At 47.1% G+C, this 18,783-nt stretch overlaps 1 long non-coding RNA gene across 1 annotated transcript; it reads left to right on the plus strand.

Moving 5' to 3' along the window:
- The first annotated feature begins 1,528 nt into the window (after positions 1-1,528).
- Positions 1,529-17,162, plus strand: LOC308604972. The gene is made up of 3 exons (XR_014013585.1): positions 1,529-1,617; positions 1,881-2,000; positions 16,632-17,162. It is a non-coding gene; the product is annotated as an uncharacterized lncRNA (long non-coding RNA).
- Positions 17,163-18,783: the final 1,621 nt, after the last annotated feature.

Consider the following 18,783-nt stretch of genomic DNA (forward strand, 5'->3'; position numbering starts at 1 on the left):
GTTTTCATGGCCCAGCAGAACTTTCTGGGTATGTTGCAAGAGTGCCATTAAACCTTAAGTTTAACTTGAGTTGCTGGTCTCCCCGCCCTCACTATCGTAGATTTCCTCTGTAGAAGAATAGGAATTGGGGGGATTTAAAAACTCTTATTGGATAGTCCAGCAATTTTGCACCGGGGATATGGGCCTAGGGCCCAGGGAATCTCCCTAATGAGCCACAAGAGACTCGGGTTAACTGGAAACAACAGCTCCTTAAGCACTCCCTCTGGAGAGAGTCTCGGAATTCAGATTCCTGCTAATGAAAGGCCTCCTCAACATCCTGAGGGGTAAAGATGCACTGATTATGTCCATTGTGAAATACAAATCTGGATGAATTCTGAGCACATACCTACCTGCAAATCTACCTGCCTGTGCTCCAAACAAGGCATGGATTCAATCGGTGCTAAAACTGAGCCATTTGTCTGAACCAGCAAATACTAGGTCACAGTAGAATAGGGGTTTGGAGTCAGAGAGATGTAGGTTTGAGTCCTGGGTCGGCCACTAAGAGCTGTGACAGGCGGTGGCCGAGTCATTTAGCCTGTCCCTGCCTCAGTGTCCTCATGTGCAAATGGGAATAAAACAGACTCACGCGATCTGATCTGGATCTACTGAGTCTGAAGAAGTGGGAAACAAGACTGTGTGGCCTCATTCCGGGCAGCAGAAATACCACACACTTCTTTGCCTGGGTCTCCGTTGTCCGGCCACCTTGTCTTTGCACCTACCTACCTCTGCGCGGAATCCGACGATGCAGTTCCGCCCTAGAGGACCCTCCATCCCCAGCCCACCGGCGCCAACTTGCTCCGCGGCTCTCGCGCCTCCCCCTCGCCTCTCTCCCTCTCGGTCCCATTCGGCTCCCTCATTTCTTCTCTAAAACAGAAAGCACTGCCGCTCTTTAATCCGTGCTCAACTTCAAGGGCAGAATCTTCGTGAAAGTGAGCAAGACAAGCGGAGGGCGCTGCCACCCGCCCCTGTGTGAATGCCGCGCCTTCCGGGCGCTGACGGGCCGGGCCCGAGGGCGGCCCGGACGCTGGAGCTGCCAGCAAACTTTCCCGTCTGAATTCCAGATCGAGGGCCTGGGCACCACACTCTGCCCAGGCGTGTGTGCGACGCCGAAACCAGGGAGCCGCCCGCAGCCCTGGGGGCCGGGGGAGGGGAGAGAAGGGGAAAGGGATGGGGGGGGAGGAGGCGGAGGAAGGAGGAGGTGGGAGGTGAGAGAGGGCGGGGGAAGGGAAGAGTGGGGGGAAGTTGGAGGCTGGGAGGTAGGAGGAGTGGGGGAGGGGCGGGGTGGGGCAAGGAGGAGGTGGGAGAAGGAGGTGGTGGGTGGGTGGGAGGGAGAGAGGGGAGGAGGGGGTGGGAGGAGGAGAAGGTGGGGGGATGGGGAGGGGCGGGGGAGAAGGGAGGGGAGGGGGAAGGGAGGGGAGGGGGGAAGGGAGGGGAGGGGGGAAGGGGGAGGGGCGGAGGAAGGAGGAAGTGTGGAGTAAGAGGAGGGGGGGCGCGCGGAGCCCTGCCGGCGGCCGGAGGACCGGCGGGCGCTGACTGCGACCACCGCTCTCGGGCAGCGGACGCGCTTTGGATGATGAGGTCAGCACCGCGGAGCTTTCCTGAAACACACACCCCCCACCCCCCAAAAAAGAAAAACACAATCGCAGCTCGCCCCCCCTGGCCTGGGCAGCAGCGGCAGCGGGGGCAGCAGCACGCCGGCCGGTGGGCGCGGGGGGCGGGGGGCGCTCCCCGGGGCCGCGGCCGCTCAGTCCGGGATCTGGGCTCCGTCAGACTTCCGGGAGAGAGGAGGTTTTTCTTCTCCAAAATCCACCAGACTCCTTTGATGCGCTTTTGTTTTACAGTGGAAAACTACAATTAAAAAAACATAGCCATGAAAATCAGTGAGATTAAAACCTGCCGGCTTCACTTCCTGGAGGCTTTTTGTTGGGTCTTGAAACTAGGAGTCTTTGCGGGTCATCCTTGTAAGTGCCTTTTTGATCCGTTCACACTGATGCTTGTGCGTCTGTACTGCGTTTAACATCCATTATTAGACGGGTGACGTTGTGACATTGTGTTCAGTTGATTTGATGATGATTTCTGCTTTGATCGGTTGACGTTGCCTCACTTGATAACACGACATAAATGCATACACGTTGCAAAAAGAAACCCTGTCTTAAAATAGAGATGAAAATATTCCCTAAGGCGCTGCCAATACCAAAAGAGTGAAGTGTTATTTAGACCGTGGAAGTGTTAGAAACAACAATAATTCATTGGCTGGTTCATAGTCCTTCTACGTAACTTAACATTTTAAGTCATTAAACAATAGGGATAAAACCCCTATTAGTTGTTCTAAAGTTCCTGTTTTCGAACGTGTATCATTACGTCATATGTAGCGAATCGCATTATCAGCTCTGTAAGTGAGAGAATTTCTGCTCTGAAACAGCGGTTTTAATGCTTAAGTACCAAGAAGTTCTTCTTAGGAAATCTCCAAATGCAGTCAGTTAATATTAAACAGATGCAGGGACTTCCCTGGTGGTCCAGTAAAGACTACCCGCTCCCAATGCAGGGGGCCAGGGTTCGGTCCCTGGTCAGGGAACTAAGTCCCGCATGCCGCAACTAAGACCCGGCACAGCCAAATAGATAAATATTTAAAAATAAAATTAAATTAAAAAAATAAAGCAGATGCAGTAGAGGGTGCTTACTAAAACTGAAGGCTGTTCCCCCGGAGAATTTACTCCATTTTGCTTTAAAATGAGCCAGCGAATCATTAATTTTAAATTGGCCAATGCCAATTGAAGATCACTCCAAAACCAGAATGAGGCATCCCAACAATGGTAAGTAAATAGAAAGGCCCAATTCAGTTTACAAAAATTTGGCCTTAAGGCTGTGTCTCATACACCTGCATAAAGTCAAAGACGATGTGATGCACATTTTATCACATTAAACCAGCAGCAGTGATAGGGTGTACCTTCATGTAAACAGGATGCACAGACGCACGTTTCACGGAACTATTAATATCCCAGTTACTCCATGTAGCTTAAGTCCCTGGGAGGGAGCTCCAGACCAGAGGTTGTAGACTGGCGCTACGTGGCCCCGTCCTTGTTTTCCAGACCTGTTTGTTTGCCCTTTGAAGTGTGTTTTAAACTTTTGAATTCCTTATCTATATTTAAAAATCAGGCGACTTCCCTTGTGGTGCAGTGGTTAAGAATCCGCCTGCCAATGCAGGAGACACGGGTTCGATCCCTGGTCCGGGAAGATCCCACATGCCACGGAGCAACTAAGCCCGCGAGCCACAACTACTGAGCCCTCGCGCCGCAACTACTGAAGCCCGGGCACCTAGAGCCTGTGCTCCACAACCAGAGAAGCTACCACAGTGAGAAGCCCGTGCACCACAACGAAGAGTAGCCCCTGCTCACCGCAACTACAGAAAGCCCGCACTCAGCAATTAAGACCCAATGCAGCCAAAAATAAATAAATTAAAAAAAAATTCCGGATATTTCACAGGGAAAGCTGGACTTTTGGCTTCTCTTCTTTGGCTGCATTGAGTCTTCGTTGCTGCTCACGGGCTTTCTCTCGTTGCGGTGAGTGGGGGCTACTCTTCGTTGTGGTGCACCGGCTTGTCATTGCGGTGGCTTTTCTCGTTGCGGAGCATGGGCTCTAGGCACGCGGGCTTCAGTAGTTCCGGCTTCTGGGCTGTAGAGCGCAGGCTCAGTAGTTGTGGCACATGGGCTTAGTTGCTCCGCGGCATGTGGGATCTTCCCGGACCAGGGCTACGAACCCGTGTCCCCTGCATTGGCAGGTGGATTCTTAACCACTGCGCCACCAGGCAAGTCCCTTGGGCTCTCTTTGAAATCTGAGATGACCTGTAGCAGAGCGGCAGTGTCAGATGTAACAGTCTGCACCTCCCCTGTTGTCCTCTTAAGGTATGCGCGAGTTTTCTGCCCCAGACAAATCACTTCATCTGGTGTGTGACCTTTTTATAAGGATTATTAAAGTCATAGGTGGTTTAGACACTCACTGCCTAGACCTAATGCATGTATAATTAAAACCTCAAATCTTGATTTCCAGAAATTCATGTTGACAGATTCAACCAATCAGAAACTGAGTCTGCGTACACTCCCTAAAGACAGGTGCTCTGGAATGTCCAGATTCCCTCCATTCTGCATTTGCCCAAGATGCAGCAAGACATAGGGGTGCGTGTGGTCTCAGGAATTAAACAGACCTGGTTTGGATTCCCACTAGGTACTTGCTGTGCAGTGTTAGGCAAGTTATTTACTATCCTTGAGCTTGTTTCCTTAAAAATAGATATAATAAAACTACCCCTCTGAATTATTGAATATTAAGAAGTTATATGTGAAAGCATCTTAAACAGTCCCTGGTCCATAGGAACCACCCAAAATATTAATTTCTCATGCCCTTGGGATTTCAGTTACTAATGTGGATATTTGAGAGAGAATTCTTACTAGGTCTTTTTTCTTGTCTACGAAATCCTACTTTAGTAGAATCTAAACTTTGGTGTGTGTAAGAGACTTACCGGGATACTTGATTACAGTGCTGGTTTCTGGGCCCCTCTTCTAAGATATAGGAAGTCTCAAGTAGGGCCCCGGGGTTTGACATTTTAACATTTAATTCTGGGGCACGAGTCCTCAGCCCTCACTCTAGAGGACAGTCCCCGTTCTGCACTTGGCCCTGGTCATTCAAGGGAGTGAGGTGGAGACAGAGGAAGGCCTGAGCCGAGTCCCAGGCTGGTCCCGGCCAGCTTGCTGATCCCGAGGCTAGATTGGATGCCTCCCTGGATCCCTATTGCCAGCTTCTGGATCCACAGGCATTTATTGAGCACCTGCTGGAAAGTGCCCTGAGCGGGCACCAGGCACGCAAGGCAAATGAAGTGGTTCCTGTCCTCGGGGAGCTCAGGGAACTGAATTCCAACGTCAGGCCTGGCATTTGGGTCCCAGTTTCTGCCTTTCCTACCGTCCAGCATTTAATACCGTCCCAAATGGCTGTATTCCCAAAGACACTCGTTGATCTCATCAGCGCCTCTCTCCCCCCATCCCCCTGCCCAGAACCATGCTTTCCCAAGCCACACTGCAGCGACTTCTGCATTACACAAGGACACTTAGCATAGCACTGCTTAGGTGCTCATTAGATATTTGTGGAATTTAATTTCCTTGGACAAATATGTCTTCTGAAACTTAGTTTATGTTCATTCACTCATCAAATATTTATAAGCCAGGAACTGTTCCAGAAGCTGGGGATAACTGCCGTGAACAAAATGTAACATCCCTGCCCACGTGGAACTTCTATTCCAGTTGGGGAAGAAAGGCCGTATCAGCAACCTACCTTGAATTCTTGTATACTGGGTTGTTATCTGTACCCGGACATTTGCTGCAATCTTGTTTGCTCTGACTGCTAGCTACCTCAGTTACCTGCCAAATGGCCTTTCCCAACCCTGGTCTACACAGCCCTTACTCAGCGTCGATTCTATCTGAGGCCAAAGAGCAAACCGGTTATCTTATTGCATCTTGAATCAGTGTCTGCATATCTCCTCTAGGCTTTAACCAAGATCAGCCATTCATTTCCAAATGCCAGAAGCTTCCACAATAAATGCAACTTGTATATTCTGTTACAGAATATTGGGGAGAAGACGTGACAGGAACCAAGTGACTGCTGTCCCATTGTTTAGTCCTATTATAATATTGCTTTTCTTTTTAAGCTTCTTATCTATTATGCCAAATATAAAAGTAACTCTGACTACTTTGCATTCATATTCTGTAGCTTAATTTGAGTAGACTTCTAATAATTTATCAGTAAGATAATCTTACCTTTAGATATGTGATTTTGCAGGGTACATTTTGCTGCATTCTTACTGAGCGCTTTGTATTTTTCTGGGTCTAATACTTGTTATAGAGAAATACAAGTCCAATTGTGTCATAAAAATCAGAGAGGATTTCAGTATTCCAAGTATTCTACAAAGTGAGTTACACCTGAAAATTCAGGTAAAGAAGTATAATTTTTTTTTTTTTTTGCGGTACGCGGGCCTCTCACTGTTGTGGCCTCTCCCGTTGCGGACCACAGGCTCCGGACACGCAGGCTCAGCGGCCATGGCTAATGGGCCCAGCCGCTCCGCGGCACGTGGGATCCTCCCAGACCGGGGCACGAACCCGCGTCCCCCGCACCGGCAGGCGGACTCTCAACCACTGCGCCACCAGGGAAGCCCGTTTTATTTTATGTTAAATTTTTAAAAATTAATTAGTTAATTTATTTTTTGGCCGTGTTGGGTCTTCATTGCTGTGCGCGGGCTTTCTCTAGTTGCGACGAGCAGAGGCTACTCTTCATTGCAGTGCGCTGGCTTCTCATTGCGGTGGCTTCTCTTGTTGCGGAGCACAGGCTCTAGGCACGTGGGCTTCGGTAGTTGTGGCACGTGGGCTCAGTAGTTGTGGCACACAAGCTTAGTTGCTTCACGGCATGTGGGATCTTCCCAAACTAGGGATCGAGTCCGTGTGCCCTGCATTGGCAGGTGGATTCTTAACCACTGCGCCACCAGGGAAGCCCCAAGAAAACTTTTTAAATGTCAAGTGGGCTTAGATGTTGGTCTTGCCACTCGGGGGCATTTTTCTCGCAGTTGGGATGGGGGTGGGACAGTCATGAGGGCCCTGACCTGCTCCATGAAATCCACTTCAAAAGCTGGAGCTATCTTTCAAATGGACTTTTCTACCTTCCTAATAACCCAACTGTAGATTTATCATGAGATAAGTTTTCTACAAACTTTTCTGAATAGTTTTATTTTCACTTCGTTGGCTTGGGAGCAGTGAGTAGACCCTAAATGATTTGCCCCCTTCGTCTACATGTCGACCATTTAGAAACACAGACTAAGAGATTTCCAAAATGAATAAATATCTCCTGCTGTTTAAATAGCCAACCTTCAAACTGATTCAGGAACCACCCAGGCAGGCACTCTGAGTCCCTGTGTGATTCCAGACATGTCACTGACCTCTCTTCAGGCTGAAGTGAAGTTAATGTTTTTCCCTCCCATCAACTCACAGCGGTGCTTTGGGGATAGAAAAATGGATGTGGCAAAGTCCAGTGCAGATTCTTAAATGCCACCGGCAAAACCAGGTAAAAAGCACTTGTCTTTTGTGAAATGCAGCTGCCGTGTAAGAGACCCACGGCACACTGTCTTCCTGGCTCAGGAACACACACATCCATCTTTCTAGAATTCAAAACTGAAGGAGGAATGACAGGGTGGAAGGTTTTTTTGGTTGTTTTTTTTCCTTTAATTAATTTATTAATTTATTTATTTTTGGCTGCATTGCAATGGCTACCAGAGGTGGATGGAAAAGTTTAAAGGGCGTTTGGGTTTCTGTTTGTTTGGTTGGTTTTTTGGCCTCGGCAGTGTAGCCAAGATAGTTTGGGAGATATAATTTAGAAAGCACCAATGCCTTTCTCCAGATTAAGGTTCTTTTCGATTCCCATGGAAACTTTGGAGAAACAGGCATTTAATTTGCTTATTATTCTTTCATTAATTTATCCAACAAACTACATGGAGCACCTACGATGTACAAAGGCACTGCGTTTAGTGCTGGAGATACAGCATAGAGGAGACCAGAACCCTGAGTTCAGGAGCCTCCAGCCTGTTCTCCAGGTTCTGCAGGTGTGGTTTCAGGCAAATTTGCCTAACTGGACCATCCATTCTGAACATCAGAATCAGAGACAAGTGATTTCTTGAACTCATCAATAACCAATTCTCACCAACAATGCTGTCTAGATATAAGAGATCCCTGTGACCTATTTTCAAAGACTTCATTTAAAAATATACTTGGAAAACAAAACAGCAGACTTTTTTATTCTAAAATGAGGTGGTGTTACTTGGCACCTGTATATGTTTGTGTATTTACAACAGCAGAGCAGGAAAGGGGAGGTTGAGGGGAGGCTTGCTGGGGCCCCTTCAGTTCATCATCTTAGAACCGTAATCCCTCTTCTCTGCGTTTGAGAGGCTTAGGAGGCCGTCACCCACGAGAGGCCAAGGAAGCAAATCCAGCTGGAATGGCTTCACACGGTGTAATCAGACAGACTTGTTTTTTCAGAGGAGAAAAAGCCTTCCAGATAATGAGACTGGACAGAGCCTGGATGTGGAAGTAAAAGTCCAGTCTTGAAATGACCCCTCTGATATTTGCCTTGGGCTCTGGCCAGTCACCTTACATCTTTGGGCTGCAGTGTCCTCACTTGTAAAACGAGGGCACTGTGCTGGAGGACACCTGACTGCCCCTCCCATTCTAACCTCCTATGATCTGTGATAAAGGTGGCACCGTGCAGTGTGTTTTGTGATTTTAATTCATTGATTAGGCATTTCATCAATGGCCAAAGTTGCTTCAATGCTGAGATTAGAATAATTATGGTGAGGCTTCAGGGTTAATAATTAACTAAAATAACTGAGCCATTTCACACCTCTGCCAGTGCTGTCCAACTCTCAACAAAAGAACAAATAAACAGCAAACAGCAATGAATTAATTCACAAGCAAAGATTATTTCTGGCAATTAGAAAAGTTGGACACTTCTCTGTTTATACATACCCCTTATATACATAAATAGGTGTATACATTTTTTTAAATAAATTTATTTATTTTATTTATTTTTATTTTTGGCTGCATTGTGTCTTTGTTGCTGCGCGCGGGCTTTCTCTAGTTGTGGCGAGCGGGGGCTACTCTTGGTTGCGGTGCGCGGGCTTCTCATTGCAGTGGCTTCTCTTATTGCGGAACATGGGCTCTAGGCGCGTGGGCTTCAGTAGTTGTGGCGCGCAGGCTCAGTAGTTGTGGCGCACGGGCTTAGTTGCTCTGCGGCATGTGGGATCCTCCCAGACCAGGGCTTGAACCCGTGTCCCCCGCATTGGCAGGCGGACTCCCAACCACTGCACCACCAAGGAAGCCCGGTGGATACATTTTAAGTGTGTATGTATATGCTACCATTTGTCATTAACTGTGCATATTCCCGAATAATAAAATTATATAACTAATATTCATTGAGCACGTACCATAGGCTGAGCACTGTTGAAGACTTTATTTACATTTTTAATTTATTTTGACTGCACCGTGCTGCTTGCGGGATCTTAGTTCTCTGACCAGGTATTGAACCCGTGCCCTGGCAGTGAAAGCGCCGAGCCTTAACTGCTGGACTGCCAGGGAATTCCCAATTTACATTGTCAATAACTTCTTTTCATTAATTTCTTCTGTTTTCAGTCTTAACACCCACAATTGATTTCTCAAAATATGGAAGTTTGTGAAGGTTATTGCAAACATCTTGTCTGGCAGGCATAACCGTTAGGGTATAAAGAAAAGAAACGATATTTCATAAAAAGGACTCCAATTTGTCTGAACTTTTGGGCAAAGCCTTGCTGGAAAGGCATGCATTTGATCACGTTTACGTCTGGGAGTGGGGATTCTGCCTCGAAATGACTCTCTTTTGGAGAGAGAGGGAAAATCTTGGAGTTTATGGAGAGTGGAAAACATTTTCATCCCTAGTGAGATCAGAAAAAAAAATCTCAGTGAGGCTCAAGGAAACTTTTCCTGGCAATGAGGGTTATATTTGATAAGTTACTATGATATTTGAATCACAGCTTCTGGAAACAGGTTATAAAATAAATTTTCACAGAACTGAGACAGTTCCAGTGCAGGTCTTTCTGTCCGGCCCATACACAGTCCATAGCAGTACTGAAACTTCACGGGATCACGAATTTCTATACTATCTGCCCATGCAGTGTTCCCAAAGCAGTGATGAAACATTCAGTAGCATAAGGGATGTGTTTTATATTATGATGATTATAATTCTACATGTTTTCCCAAAATGTACAAATATGAAATGTGCTATGTTCTACTCATATGCTTGCTTATGGAAAACAGAAATAAAAATTGTTTACTTTGGCTACAACAAATGTCATTCTCTTGCTTAGTGGCTTTTGATATCCTTCAGCCAAACCAAACATGCAGCTTCTCAAGATACCAGAATCTGTATTTAATACAATAATGAGTTTCTCACTCCCAGCCTCCCTCTCCCTCCCTCTCTCTTTTTTAATGACTCTGTTGTTAAATAAGAAATGGATAATGTCAACTTTCCCAATAGCACCACTAGTATTTGTTGCTGTTTCATAAGTAATTTAGGAAAGCAACTGAAGCATAAAGAAGCTAAATTATTTATTACAGTATTTTCCTCTCCTGGATATCATGATAATCTTCAATATTAATGCCTTCCTTACAAGTGTAAGGTTAGGAAATTGAAGTCAGTGGGTTAAATTGATCAATTATACAATTATGAAATGTTTTCAGGTGAATAGTTGATTTTATCATCAAACCAAAATAGTGCATTTCTTGCATGCATTATCTAAATATTTATCTAATATGTGTTGATGTATTCTTAATTGTTGTAATACCTTTTTTAAATGATTCGCTTTGAGAGTCATACGCAGTTTGATTCAGTTCTCCTAAGTCAAGTGCAAGCTTACCCATCACAAATTCAGTGAATACTGTGGTGTGGGCAAGACGGCCAGGATGAGCAGTGACCCCAGTAATGAAAACCAGTGGTCAGAACCTCACCTTGCCAGAGCTGGTAATCTGGGCCGTTTACAGGTTAACTCAAAACCTATGGTTAGTAGAGACGTGTCCGACGTGGATGTTATCTGGGAGTTTGTGCATTGGGCATTCAGAGTAAGTTGGAAGAAACACTGGTTCTAATATGCTTCTCTTCAGCCAAACATGAAAGGTTTAGGCAGAGATCATTAAGCAAATGAATAACAAAAAAAAAACCATAGGAGGGCTTCCCTGGTGGCGCAGTGGTTGAGAGTCCGCCTGCCGATGCAGGGGACACGGGTTCGTGCCCCGGTCCGGGAAGATCCCACATGCCGTGGAGCGGCTGGGCCCGTGAGCCATGGCCGCTGAGCCTGCACGTCTGGAGCCTGTGCTCCGCAACGGGAGAGGCCACAGCAGTGAGAGGCCCGCGTACCGCAAAAAAACAAACAAACAAACAAAAAAACAGCATAAGAGACTCCTTGCCCGGTTCAGTTATCACCTCTGTAGGGCATTCCACATAAAATCTGCACAGGTAACCCTGATTTCTCACTGGCTTGCCCAGGGAACATCTTGACTCAAGGAGTATGAAAATACCTGAAGTTTTTCAGCTGAAACCTGAAGTCATCGTCATTTAAATGAGCATCACCTCTTCCCGTGTTTTCTGGAATTAGGGACACTAATGTCATCCTCTTGAGTCCTGTGGAATTTTTGTGGACCCTGTCCCTTACTGTCCATTTCAACTGCCACACTCTGACCCAGCCTCCCAACTCCAGCAGCCCTGGAAACCAGCAGCACACCCTGCCTACATCGCTGTTTTTAACCCTGCCCAACTCCTGCTTCAGAACGTACAGTGGCTTCTGCTTGCTTCAGCAACTGTGCCCTCCCTATGACCCCTTGCTGTCTCCAACTGCTGAGCACCTCTTCTATTCCTGAGCTAATCTATTTATTATCTCCCTCTGTGCTTGGCTTATAAATCCTGAGCCCAAGCCTTACCATTTGCTAGTTTCCCCCCAAATTTGCATTTCCTTCCCCTCCCACCTCCCCCATCTCCTTAAGCCATGCCTGCTGTCCCTTTTGCATTTAAAACTATATTGCGGTCTTCCCTGGTGGCGCAGTGGTTGAGAGTCCACCTGCTGATGCAGGGGACACGGGTTCGTGCCCCGGTCTGGGAAGATCCCACAGGCCGCGGAGCGGCTGGGCCCGTGAGCCATGGCCGCTGAGCCTGAGCATCCGGAGCCTGTGCTCCGCAAGGGGAGAGGCCACAACAGTGAGAGGCCCGCGTACCAGAAACAAACAAACAAACAAACAAAAAACCTATGTTGCTTTGTATCTTCTCCTCATGGGGACATAAGGTTTTTATTTTTTTGGTGTTTTATAAAAAATTTGTATTGGGGTGTAATTGATTTACAGTCTTCTGTTAATTTCAGGTGTACAGCAATGTGAATCTGTTATACAAATCCATATACTCACTCTTTTTTAGATTCTTTTCCCTTATAGGCCATTACAGAGTATTGAGTAGGGTTCCCTGTGCTATACAGTAGGTCCTTAGTAGTTATCTATTTTATGTATAGTAGTGTGTACGTGTCAATCCCAATCTCCCAGTTTATGGGCACAAGGTCTTGAGTGGCCCTTCCCCCCACCCTCGAAGAGTAGGTACCCAGTGAGTGGATGAAGGCCTGCGTGAATGAATGTTGGGATGGTAGAGGCTGCTAAAGGGGCATTGCTTTTCAGTATAGAAAAAGCAAGGAATATTTTTCCAGCACACAATAAAGAAAATGCTACATTGAAACAAATGAATATATCTTAATACGATGGAGAGTGCAGTAGGAATTACTTTTTTTTTTTTTTTTTTCGGTACGCGGGCCTCTCACCGTTGCGGCCTCTCCCGTTGCGGAGCACAGGCTCCGGACGCGCAGGCTCAGTGGCCATGGCTCACGGGCCCAGCCGCTCCGCGGCATGTGGGATCTTCCCGGACCGGGGCACAAACCCACGTCCCCCGCATGGGCAGGCAGACCCTCAACCACTGCGCCACCAGGGAAGCCCAGGAATTACTTTTTAAATGATGTTTGAAAATAGAAGCTGAAAAGACAGTGGAGAAATGAATGCAACAAGTATCTCCCAACAGACAAGGAACGGGATATAAATGTGTGATGGGAGATACCATACTGCCGCCTTCACACACCCACACACTGTGTGACTTGAGTAGGATTAGAAAAGTCAAATTCCATGGCCCCAAAATAGTAGGCACGACTCACTGATGAATAGGTTAGTCCAAAAGACAGCTTCCAACTGCCCACCAGCCCTACCCCCAATTAAAGTAACTTCTAGAAATAAATTCTTCTTCAAATTGAATTATCTATGCAAAGGATTCGTTATGGATAAACTACATCAGGGTTTGGCAAACTATCCATGGGCCAAATCCAGCCCACCTCCAGTTTTGGTAACTAAAATTTTCTTGGAACACAGCCCACCCCTGCATTTCTGTATTGTCCATGGCTGCATCCCACTATAAGGACCCAGTTGAGTAGCTGTGACAGAGACCCTGTGACCTGCAAAATAAAAAATGGCCCTTCAGGGGAAAAGTTTGCCAGTGCTTGACCTACATGATCAAAGGATATAGTAATTTGGTCAGATGTGCCATTAACTTGCTTTCCCCAGTGGGAATGTAATATGGTTGGATATGTTATTTTCTGAAATCAGTGAGGGATTCAGGCCTCCCATGCTTCCCACCAGGGGCAGACCTGGGGCCTGGAATCTGGTTGGCTGGCTAAGGGAGCAGTAACCTCTGGTTACCAAGAAGAGTAACCAACTTGTCCTGGTTTTCTGGGGACTGTCATGGTTTTAAAACTGAGTCCCATATTCTGGGCAAACCAGGACAGTTGATCACCCTGACATGTAGTGAATAGCTTATGGGGTCTGGGGCAGACTGACTTGGGTTCAAATCCCATTTTTGTGACTTCACACTGTGCAGCCTTAAGTTACTTCATCAATTACCCTATCTATGAATTGGGATTGATTCTATTTTGAGGAGATATTGTAAGGATTAAAGGAAATTATGCACAGAAAGAGCCTAGCACAGAATAGGCACTTACTAAATATTCATTCCCTTCCTACACTTTAGACCATTATAAGCTAACTTTCTTATCCAATCTTTAGCCAAAATTCCTTTTTTCATAAAATAATCAGAAGGGAAACTTTAAAATACCATTCTTTTTTAAACAAAAAAAAATTATTTAATTGGTTGCTCCAGGTCTTAGTTGCAGCACGTGGGCTCCTTAGTTGTGGCATGTGACCTCTTACTTGCAGCATGCATGTGGGATCTAGTTCCCTGACCAGGGATCGAACCCCAGCCCCCTGCATCGGGAGCGCTCAGTATTATCCTCTGTGCCACCAGGGAAGTCCCTAAAATACTGTTCTTATCCCCTGTATTTTCTAATGATGTTATTTCTTTGCCCCTTACAAATAAATACCCAAATTAATAAATAACTTGTACTGCAGTGGGGGAAGTAGCCCATCCACATAAAATTGCCTGATTTTCAACTTGATAACTGTTTTATGTTTTAAACATAAACACTTGGAGACAAGTGGTGGTTGAATTTTGTTTTGTCCAGTTAGGGATACATCCCAGGAAGGTCTGCTGTGCCCAGCTACTTCAAGTAGCTTGTGATAGGAGTTCCCTGGCGGTCCAGTGGTTAGGACTGGGTGCTTTCACTGCGGGGCCCGGGTTCAATCCCTGGTCCCGGAACTAAGATCCCGCAAGCCTCTCGGCACAGCCAAAAAAAAAAAAAAAAAAGTAGCTTGTGATGCCTCAGGTCCATGACCGATCCAGAACTTCTGGGGAACAAGGTTCAGGGACTTTTTCTAATCTAGCACTTTGTGCCTCCAACAGAAAATGTTGACAGGAAGTTGGCAGAGGCTGTCAATGCTACCTCACTCATGATTCATCTGATGGATCACTATGACCGAAGCGCTAAGTGGACAAACACGCTCATTAATTTTTTAAAGAGGCTAACTGTACACAGACAGTGGTGTCCAAATCTGATAGCAACCTACATGCTGTCAAAAGTCCCCAGGACAAGATCAAAGGGACAAGACAACATTAATCTCATCCCAACTATCAGCATTTTGATTTAATAACCTGTTGGTTAGCAAGTGTGCAGGATGGAATTAAATAATGTGTACTCCTGTAGTAGTTTATATTTCCAATTACACTTAAAATCCTAGTTGGTCCCCAACAAATTCAATTTCCGTTAGCCTGTAGCTATAGGACTTTGAGAAATCAAATTTTTTACTGAATGAATTGGTCAAATCCGTCCAAAACTATCAGCATTTTTATTTAATATCCAGTTTCTTAGCAAATGTACAGAATGGAATTAAGTAAGGTGAACTTCTGTGGTAATGTACAATCTAAAAACTTCCAAATACCTACACAATCATAGCTGATTTCCAACAAATTCAGTTTATTTGAGGCTGTGGCCATGTGATTTTAATGAATCAAACTTTTTAACCAAATTAATTGGTCAACTCGGTCAAAGCTTATAAATTCAGTGAATATATAAGTCAGTCGATTGGCTGATTTGAATGGCTAATGCAGCAAAATGAGTCAAATTATTAGCTCAGAATACAGACTGCTTTAATTTTATTTGAACTATAAACATCTGCTTGCCTTTTTGATTAGGACAACACCAAAAAGCGCTGGTTTCCAAACTTGGCTGTACATTAGAATCACCTGGGGAGCTTTCAAACTTTCCAAAGCCCAGGCCACACCCCAGATCAGTTAAATCAGAATCCCTGTTGGTGAGACCCGGGCATCAGTCCCTTTGTAATCTCCCCGGGTGATTGGGAACCACTGGCATCCAATTCAGATAATTAGGAATAAAGCCACTATAGTATGTTTTGCATTAAGGTGGAAGCCCAAATTGGAGGAGAAAAGAATGAGACTTTGTAATAACATAACAGTAATTATAATAAGCTAATAATTTATTATGTAACTTGTTACTGTTATGTAAAAAGTAATAGCTCACTATTTATTGAGCTCTAACCAAGTGCCAAGCATTGTGTCACATTTTACATGGATTATTTTATTAAAGTCTCACACATTGCCGTGAAGCCTTATGAAGTCAATTATTGTGCCCATTTTACAAATGGGTAAATCAAGGCACCGGAGGTTAAATGTTTGTCCAAGGACACGCATGTAGCAAGTGGTCAGGTGAGGGCTGGCACAAAGCAGTGTGAGTCTAAAGCCTGTGCTTGAACTATTTTTGAAAATCAGTGACTTGAAACTCAGTGCTTTATAGGTCTTCAGACGTCACACTTTTATTTCTTTGGGGCATTGTTTTTGTTTTCTTCTTCCATTTTTCTTTGTTTCTGGATGCAAAGGCCTCACCAAACGGTGCACAAAAGCAATTTCTGATGCCCCTGGGGGAGAGGTAGACCTGGGTTTACGCATATAATAGGCAGAGGAGTTAATATTCCACATTAAGCGCTCCTTCCCTCTCAGGGGAGATTCTGGCAGACTAAAGCACTCTCAGGCAGCAGAAAGGAACCCTGAAACAAGACGCCCACCTGAGGGGAACAGACATATTTGCTACAGCATGTTTAAAATTTAATTGAAAAAGGGTAAGAATATAATGGGGCTTCCCATTCACTGCAAATCTGGTTATTTCACAAAATCTTCAGCGTTGACCTGTCAACCTGTATGGGTTTGTTTTAAAAGTCTTTTGGTCTTTTTGGTTTTTGGTTTTTTTGAGGTAGTCCTCCTAAGTAACATGTATTCAGGACCAGCTGAAATCTTAACATTTTTGGTTGCACAATGAAAAACAAAATAAAAAGAAGAAAGAAAGATGAAAGTAAGATACAATGTCACGGTCATTTGCAGCCGTTTCCTGTGACAGTTATGGGGCTACACACTCATTTCTGAACTGTGTCTTGTCTCTCCTTTGCTGAGAATGAAGCTAAAACTGCCCCGAGAAGCTCCCCCAGGACCGAGGCCGACCGTCAGAGCAGAATCTGGGCCAGTCTCAGCAGCTGTGTGTGTTTTATTTTTACTTTTTTCAGCCCACTTACCTCGGGAGAGCAGGTTTTCTCCATGCGAAGATTCCCTGACCCCAGCACCTCCGGCCCCGTGGGGGGGGCTCTGGCTGCAGCCTGCAGGCCACTGCCCGGGTGGGACCGGGCCTGCGACACCAGCCAGGCTCCAGCCACCCTGCTAGGACACCTGGGCCTGGGAAGGGACCGGAACTCCCCTCCAGCACCAGGCAGGGGCTGGGGGGAAGCGACCCCCGTCTCCGTGAAAGGCCGGCTCCCAGCAGCCCCCTGCTGCCAGCTGCACCCCCATCAAACGTGTGCCCACCTTCGAAAAGGGTGAGTGCCCTGGGCACCAACTACGCTCTGCTTCCCGGATATCACCTCCCACTTGCCTTTGGGGAGAAGTGCGCGGGGCTGGGGGCCACCCAGACCCCTTCCCCGTTCTGAGTGTGGGCAAAGCAAGGGGTCCGTTTTAATTTCCTTTTAGGCTTCCTTCTTTCAAGACGAACTTGCAGGACTTCCCTGGCGGTCCAGTGGTCAGGACTCCGCGCTTTCACTGCCCGTGGGCCCGGGGTTCAGTGCCTGGTACGGGAACTAAGATCCCCGAAAGGCACGGCGGGTGGGGGGGGAAGGGTAAAGACGAACGTGCCATGGTGCTTTCTAAATAAGACCTATGTTTGCAAGTTCAGGAGTGTGGCCAGAGGAGAATGTGAGTCTTGTAACTAACTAGCAGGAAACTTAGGAGAAAAATATTTTAAGGCGATGATGTCAAAAGACTGAACAAATCCGAGGGGAAGGCCAGGCACCGAGATCCCGGAGGGCCTGGACTGGCTTCCCGGCCCCCGGGGATCAGCCCTACTCATCGGGGCCCGTCCCCTCTCACCTCGCGCGGAGGAGGGGATCGGTGGTGCGGGCCGCCGCCGCCGCCGGCCGCCGCCGTGGAGAGAAGTAGCAGACGTTGCACGGGCACGCGATCGTTGTTCGTGCCTCACCCCGGGCGCACCAGCGAGGCGGTAGAGGGCACCCTCCGCGCCGGCCGCGGGGCCTCAGTGGGCGTGGGTTCTGCTCGGCGGCTGCGGGCGCGGGGAGGCCGGGCCCGCGAGGCGGCGGCTGGCGCGCTTCCCGGCGGCTCCGGGCCGCAGCTGGCCGTGCTATTTGCATCCTCCACATCCTGAGAGCCGAGACCAGGCCTCTCCCTGGAGCAACTGGGAAAACGCGAGGCCCGGCAGGGCCTTCCCGGATAGGGGAGAGGCCGGGAAGTTGGGAAAGAGCGGCCTGCAGGGTCCCGGGGAGCTGGGGCTGCCCGGGGGGCGGGGTGGGGGTCCTGAGCCTCAGGGCCCCGGAAAGAGGGCGAGCAGGCGGGCAACTAACCGAGCTGGAAAATGAGCGAACTTTTTTGCTACATCTCCTGGAAAGAGACCTTTCCAGACGCCCCCCGCCCCGTGTCGCCCACCTCCATCACTGAGCCTTTATCACATTACCCTGAGCAGCATTTTTAAAAAATAAATTCATTTATTTTGTTTATTTATTTTATTTTTGGCTGTGTTGGGTCTTCGTTGCGGTGCGCGGGCTTCTCTTGTTGTGGAGCACGGACTCGGTAGTTGTGGCTCGCGGGCTCTAGGCGTGCAGGCTCAGTAGTTGTGGCACACGGGCTTAGTTGCTCTGCGGCATGTGGGATCTTCCTGGACCAGAGCTCGAACCCGTGTGCCCTGCACTGGCAAGCGGATTCTTAACCACTGTGCCACCAGGGAAGCCCCTCAATGTTCTTTCTTCTGTGTTTGTTTACTTGTTCATGTTTGCCTCCTTCAGGAACATGTGGGCTCCTAGACACTCGTCTGGGCAGCCCTGGGTCTGTTCTGTTGATCGCTGGGTCTCCAGTGCCAAGCAGGGTGCCTGGCTCCTTTGCAAGTGAATAAACGGACCCTGAAGGAGAAGCTGCCTCCTAATCAGTCAAGGAGCTGGATTTCTCAGCTTTCCATTCTTAGGCTGTGTTGTCATCAACCTGTGGAGAGAAACCGGATTTATCTGGGGGGTAAGGAAATTCATTCTCCCTGGCTTTATATATTTTCCAACCCACGGTGTCGGATTGGCTAAATATTAGTGGTCTTTAGTTTCTTTATGTGATGTATACCACTTGTCACTGTTTAATGCAATCTTATGTCATTTCAAGGTTAAATTATAG

This window comes from Mesoplodon bidens (genome assembly GCF_964165515.1).
Source record: "Mesoplodon bidens genome assembly, chromosome: 17".
Taxonomy (NCBI): domain Eukaryota; kingdom Metazoa; phylum Chordata; class Mammalia; order Artiodactyla; family Ziphiidae; genus Mesoplodon; species Mesoplodon bidens.